The sequence below is a fragment of the Amblyomma maculatum genome, chromosome 6 (genome assembly GCF_055883805.1).
Source record: "Amblyomma maculatum isolate TAMU_Amacu chromosome 6, ASM5588380v1, whole genome shotgun sequence".
In the NCBI taxonomy this organism is placed as follows: Eukaryota; Metazoa; Arthropoda; class Arachnida; order Ixodida; family Ixodidae; genus Amblyomma; species Amblyomma maculatum.
Window position 1 is genome coordinate 93,955,544 of NC_139349.1, and position 7,260 is coordinate 93,962,803.

The 7,260-nt window shown below is 47.3% G+C and overlaps 1 protein-coding gene across 1 annotated transcript in view; it reads right to left on the reverse strand.

Annotated features, from left to right (window-relative positions):
* The window catches only part of LOC146186256 (putative defense protein), a 14,642-nt gene extending 13,358 nt beyond the window's left edge, over nt 1-1,284 (reverse strand). Inside the window, exon 1 of the mRNA XM_084605646.1 lies at nt 1,081-1,284. The gene's annotated coding sequence lies outside the window, so the exon portion shown is untranslated. The remainder of the gene's footprint in view (nt 1-1,080) is intronic.
* Nucleotides 1,285-7,260: the final 5,976 nt, after the last annotated feature.

The following is a 7,260-nucleotide window of genomic DNA, read 5'->3' on the forward strand; positions in this document are numbered from 1 at the left end:
TCACAGTTTGATATTATCTCATTTTCCGCGAGCAGATTTCCTCTCAAACTACTGACTCAATATGTTTCTCTTTCCGTACGCTTTCTTCTTCGATGCCTTCCCGCTATCAGGTTTGTGGTGCTACTGTGCCTTATTCCATGAAGTCGCGTGTCAGAATAGAGTTATATAGAAATGCATTGTGGGGCCCCTAAAGAAATTCGAGCTGCAACTTTGACACAAAAATGAACACTTCACCCTGGTTGCTCCAGTTCCAGTTCCAGGCTACATCTATTAAGATGATTTCACGCTTAGTTTTTGTATGTGATTTAGCTCTTACCATGGTATATGTTGGAAGATGCGATTCTGTGTAGGTCTTAAAATGGCAGTGTGTAGGAAACAACGGAAGTCGAGTTACACAGAAGCTGAAGAGCGAGTCCTGGGATTTATCAGCGTCATTGACTGGTATTTGTATACGCTAGCCGAAAATACTGTGTTGCGTATCTCCAATGAATTCTGGTAGAATTCGAAATAAAAAATGTTGACACTGACTTTCGCCAAATGAAAACCATTTGTGTTCAGCGACGTTGGAAGGCTGCGCCGTGCTTTTCATTTCCATTGAGGTTCCTACGAGAACATAGATTAAGTGAAAGAGCCAAAGGTTTGGAAAACTTGTGTTGAGATTTCCTGCAAACCACACACGCACACAAAAAATCAAATTTCAGAAATACATAGTTGGCTAAAATAATTTTGCACAAGAAACTTTTTTTTTTCCTACCGGTTATAGCGGACAAACGACAATTTTTAAAGGTGCTGCACGAGCCTGAGACGGACTTCAGTGTAGCTCCTGTCTTCTATATAGGTCCCTTCTAACCCGGCCTACGATTTCCGACTCCTAAAGAAAACCAAACGTAACCCATCGCTTTCAGCACAGCAGGAAGATGCGACAGTGTTTTAGCCCTTGCTGCAGATAAAAAGAATAATAATACACCGATCCGAAGAAGTGAATTGCCACACCAAGCGCTAGTGGATAAAAGTAAGAGCTATCCTCATCGTGCACAGTGGGAGACAGCGGCGCATCCCCGCCTCGGTGCTCGTACTCACGCGTTTGGCAGGTCCGATCCCGCTGCTCCCGCGTTGGCGGAGTCCGATGCGCGAATGACCCGAGAACCGAAACGTCCCTCCTCCCTCAAGCGGCGAAGGCGGCGGCCCTGTTGTTCCACATGGGCCGTCCAAGGACTGGTCGAGCCACTTCTACACGCCAGCGAAGAGCGCGTGTAAGGCCTTTCTTGCGAGGGGCCCCGGATTGTGTCGACACGCTTAAAGTCACACTTTCATCGCTGACCGAATATTTGTCTTTGTTTATCTCCTCCGCATCCTCCTCGCCTCGCTACTTTCCAATTCCAAGTAGGCTGCAACCGACGCGTGCTCTTCTCGCGTCCTTGCAGGCTTTGCAACGCCAGAGACTGTTATCGGCTGCAGTGAAAACCAGCCGAGCCTAAGGCACTGTTTTCTCGTGTCCTCGCCGTTCCGTAAATAGGGATCGGCAGTGGCCCCTTCACGCGGGGCACTGTAGCGACTGAACGAACTCGAAAGTGTTCTAGGGGGTTAAGGACACAGGAGGGTTAAGGGGCTCAGTGTATTTCCTCGTGCTGGGTTGTCGTGTCCGTGTCTTCAGAGTAGTATGCGCACATGGCCGTCAATAATTACGGCGGTATATGTCACGACTCACCAATGAACGCCTGTTACCATTTAGGTGACTTTAGATTTCGGTGCTTTTTAAAGCAAAATGTGATATACGAAAGGGGAGCCTGAAAATTCTGACATGGTGTGGTTCATAGTTTATAGGGTTTAACCTCCTGAAGCGAAGAACGCTGAGCTATGAGGGACACTGTAGTAGATGGCTCCACAATTTCGGCCGTTTGTTCTTTTTTTTTTTTAACGTGCAATGACATCGCATAGCACATGGGCGTTTTGCGTTTAACCTTCATATAAATGCAGCCGCCAGGGTCGGAATTGAATCCGCCTCCTCGGAACCAGAGGTCAAGCACATTAACCCCTGAGCCTGCCTCGGTAGGGAAGTTCTGATCGTCCCAAAGTTCAATATTCTACCGATAAGATGTTCATTCCATTTCAAAGAAGACAATGGACATCGGCGGTTATTTTATGATTGAGTAGGTGATATTAAACCTGCTGAACTTGATTCCATCGCAGCCGATATTTCTACACCGCAGTTCTCAGTGGTTACTGAGTTCGGCCGCTGACTCGAGGGCGCTTAAGTGAATCCAGGGCTCTGCTGTCGCCATTTCTATGGAGGCGAAATGCAAATATATATTCATAGGTTACACGATGTCAGTGCGCGTCACAAAATCACATGTGGTTGAGATTATTCCAAAGCCCTTTATTATGGTATCTCTCGTGTCCCATGCACCATTTCGGGACGTCCATTCCTTGCCTATCTTTATTTCGCGCGAGTCATTATGATTACTCATTTCGTTATTTTGGACCTTTCAAACAGGAAGGATTCTGATTCGTGTTGAAAACTCATTTATTCTATTTTTCGCGCACTGAGAAGGACATTCTTGCGCAGTGGATCAAGAGAGGCAAACTTTCGTCTCACTTTGACCTCTCGCAACATCGTTGAGATGCAAGTTCCACTGAATTCGCAACCGCATATACCGTATAAAGCGTGAATCGAATTTTCTGCCCACTGGAACAGATATATATCAGCGCTGTAGCCTTCCTGCGACCTATACCGCCAGATCGCAGATAAATGAGAAGGCTGCGCAGTAATTAGCACAGGAGGAAATAACGAGAAGCAGTGGGACTGCGTGAGCGCAAAAAAGCCTGTAGATAAAGAAGGAACAGTATCGTTGTGCAGATAGGCCTTCTGAGAAGGACAACTGATCTTGAGTCTTATTTTACATGAGGTTCACTGCACCCACGATCTGACATTGAAGTTTTCTTTTTCGTTTTCTTTACTGCGATTGCAGGGGATAAATATTCCCGCTGCATTCCTTCTCCCGTTTGTACGCGCTTTTCAGCAGAATGACAAGGAACCTGGGCTTGAAACATTACTTTCATTGCAATCTGCCTTGAAGGGTGTGAAATGAAATTTCTGCAACAGGTTTCCACATAAAGCTGCCCTGAAGGATAGTGCGCATATTCTGTTTGGTTGTCGCCTCATCTCAAGAGCACTTAGCATGTGCGTAGGGAGGAAAAAGGTGTGACATGATGTGTTAGAGAAATTACCTCGGAATAGAATTTGCGTGCGATATCATGCACCTATTCGCACTTACCTGTGACTCTGAGTCGAGATAAATGGTGCACGTACGAGAATTTTAATGCTAATTTATTTAAACTCTGGTTGTGGACCAAGAGGTGATGGTGGTGTATCAAGTTTTTGTATGAAAAAATACTGCTGCGGTGGGTTGGCTGCTACTTATTCAATAGTGAACAGACGCGGGCTTTACGTAAGGTGAGCTATGTCCACTAGTCATGTTAGGTAATTTGGTTAAGCAACCTGTAGAGTGACTTCTCATGAGGAAGAGAGGGGGGGGGGGGGGGGGGGGGTTAAGAAGGCATACATTTCAATGTAGGGTACGCCTGTTTAGGCCCATGTGATGTAATGTTGCTAGGCATACTGTTTTTTCAAACAGTCTATTGCACCTCAAGATAAACGGCACAAGAAAGTGCTTGTCTTCAGTCTACTATTTTGTATTCTATATTTTCCTAATTTTAAAAGTAGTATTTCAAAGGACTGAATCTAGAAGCGCAGAGCTAAGAGAAGTGAGCACTATGGTACGGAATACATGTTTCAATGTTTTAGCCCCTTGCGGTAGGTGTAAAATTCTTCACAAGTCGTTTTCTATGCCCTCCATATGCTTAAAGAGAAAAAAGATGTCTCCATATGGACTATAGTTCTACTTGTTCTTCAGGTCCATCACTTGCCCGAAAAGTTGAGCACCTTGGAATTTCGAACAATAAGAGAATAACTGGGGCATGACTAGAATAATGCCTAGAATTTTGTCAATTTCAAGTCCCTAATGCTTAAAGCGCATGTGTGGCGTGGATATGTGAGCTCGAGTGTCATCAAGACGCAGCAGGATATTCGTTTTAATTTTTTTCTCGGCACTTTTTTTCTCATGCCTACGTGCAAATGTAGCAGAACCTGGACGAAGTGAGTCATGATGTAATTACAGATGTAGTTATGTAGTTATTGCATAAAGAGAACTGAACAAGAGTAGAGAGGGGGGTAGCCTCAGTTCGCAATCCGAGCCAGCGTTTCGACAAGTAGACTCGTCTTCGTCTGGGCGATCACAGACGAAGACAAGTCCACTTGTCGTGGCTCGGCTTGTGAATTGAGGCTGCCTCTCATCCCTTGTGCATTGACTTTCTTTCATTCTGTGTAATCATTTTCTTTCTATCCTTCTATACACAGAGCCATGCTGTCACACAGACATTTTGCGAGGCCATTTCCACAGGCCGAGCACTAATGCCCGATCGATTAGCAGCAGTGTGAGCAATCATATTATGTTTTCACTTCAAGTGTCTCCATTTAGTAACATAACTGCAGGTTGTGGTGTTTATTATCCCGAAACGACACATGGTTACATGGGACGCCTTAGAAGATGGGGCTCCGGCTTAATTCTTTCCACCAGGAGTTCTTCAGCATGTGCAGACATAGTGAGACACGCTGGCATTTTACTGTGCTGAAAAACGGCCGGGATGGATCGATGCCCCGACCTTGGCGTCAGCAGTAGAAGATTGCGGCTGACCCATTTAGAAGTACCGAAGATGACAGGACGAAACATGTGACGAAAGGAGAGAACACATGGGGCTCGTTTTATTACCTATATGATGGTACAATATGCCCGCATCATTGCAACTCCATCAGTCACTTGCGTCACATTTGTGCTTGGAACGTATTGGGGACAGCTCGTAGCAGCCACAGAGACTTTCGGCAAAGCGGTAGCTTTAGCAAAACAAATTTCCTCAGAAAGGATGCGGCGACTACGAGGGAGCGCGTAGGTCATCACCACTGCCTAAGCGGCGCGCGGCCCTCTCACTGATTATACAGCGCCTCCGCCGCAGTCACGATCTTACTCTCAGAGGATATAACGCTAGATGTGCATCACCCCACGCGTATACGTCCATAAAAACGGCGGTTACTTCACGGCGCCGCCGGCACCGTTGGCAGCCGCTGCCCAGCGTTCTCTGCTCACGCTGTCGCTCCCGTAGCAAACGCTCGCTCAGCCGTCGGGGGCCAGCACTTCCTCGGCGACGTCCTGAACTACGGCGGCGGCGCGTGAGAGGATCTCGGTTTCCGTATGGGGGTCCTCCTCTTGCGAGGCCTTTTCGCACGGCGCCGACAACGCCAGCTCGCCGGTGCGCGCTGATTGCTCGTGCCCGTTTCTTCGTGATTGCGGAGCGTCCAAATTGGGGTCACTGGGCCGCCGACACACACCGCCGCGGGTTGGCGATGCAGCCGGCGGAACTCTCTCGAGAGGAGGCTCCGTGCTGCAGGCGCGGTCGCGTGGACGGCCATCTGATGGTCCGGTAGGCAGCAGCGGCAGCGTTCCCATGGTGCTGCGATCTGGAACGTCGTCGATGGTGTACGTGGTGGTGGGTCTTCAAAGAGTTCTCTCCCCCTTCTCACCCTCCATTCTCTCTCGACTGTTTTCTTGGTGCATCGGTCAGGCGCCGTCTCTACGGGAGCTCGTCAGTGACGCATGCTTGCTTTCGGCATTCAGTGCGAAGTGCGAGGAAGAAAGGATGAGCGAAGGAAGGCGTTCGTCTTGTAGAAAAGGAAAAGTCTGGCAGGAACAGCTGTCATATACATGTCCGAGCGTAAATTATATAGCTAATAACACAGGTTTCTCTGGGCCATGAAGGAAGAGCAGGACGAGTTTGTTTCTTTTTTTTTTTTTGCTTCGATACTGTGCGCCTTTCACGAATCGTTGACGTCGTCTATGACCTCGTTAGAGTGGCTGTCGAAACATCGTCCTGTACTAAATAGAGCTGCAGAGGAATCCGGAAATGTTCATGCCCAACCCGCAGCATCAGGCTTCATGAAAGTTTTGACAATACATTTTGGCGATTGGATTAAAAAAAAAAGGTTTAAAAAAACTGAGATATGGAATCGGATTTCTGATGAGGTTTTTATAATTGACAATGAACACAGCCAGTAAGTGGATGCATGCTGTGGATTTAGCTCAAACACAAGTAAACCGACTGCCGTAGGTACTAAAAAAATGTACAAGGGCTAGTTGAAGTCGGGGCTTGCATTTTACTGCATTTTGTTGTCTTGCCGTCTTTTGTTCTTTGCGCATGTTCGTCTACCGCCGGCGGCCCAACCTAGGACGCCAGTCCTGACAGCAAGCAATCAGTGTCAATCACTAACAAAAGTGCAGCGGAATGAACCGGAATCAAATTCTCACGAAAAATTACCCTTTGCGTGAGCACGGACGCAAGGGGTAATTCACGGACGCGTGTTTTCATTCATAGCTGTTCTTGAAATCGATTCACGTGTTGGCTAGCACCGATTCATTTGCTAGTAGCGGCAGCCAGCGGAACGCGTTCACGAGATGCATGTAATGATCCCCCCTCTAGATGCTCACTAATGGTGGTCAACAAGAAGATATAGCTGAGGCGTCATGTTTTGCTCCGCTGGATAGGATGGGGCAGGAGAGCGAGAGAGAGAGAGAGAGAGAGAGCGAGAGCGAGCGAGCGAGAGAGAGAGAGAGAGAGAGAGAGAGAGAGAGAGAGAGAGAGAGAGAGAGAGGCATTTATTGAAACTTTAGTTGGGTGTAGCATGGAGGTTTCAACCCGGGGTGACATTGCCATTGTCCGAATTGGCTCACTCAGGGTCAGTCGACATAGCGCAGGCGAGGAGGTTCACTGCGGTGACCCAATCGCGGATTGCTTTTTAATGGTCGGACAGGATGATTAATCACCCTCCGTTTCTATTTTGTCAGTTCGTGCAGAGATATAGACCGCGATTTTTGTTTGTACGTATTTATTTAATATAATGGTCCTGAAGTAAGCTAACAAGCGGTAAGAGCACTCGCTCTCTTTTCGCCCCTTTGCCGCATATTCCTCGCCCTCATGTCACTTCTCTATTATTAGGCTCCTGTGCACCAAAGAAGCATATGACTGAAGAAGTCTGCATTTATATGCACATGAATACAATATTTACAGCTAGAGGATCGTTCCTTGATTTCGCGACAAACTTTCCTGCTGTTCATTCACAATACGTTAGCGCGACGAAAAACGTAGCGTTTT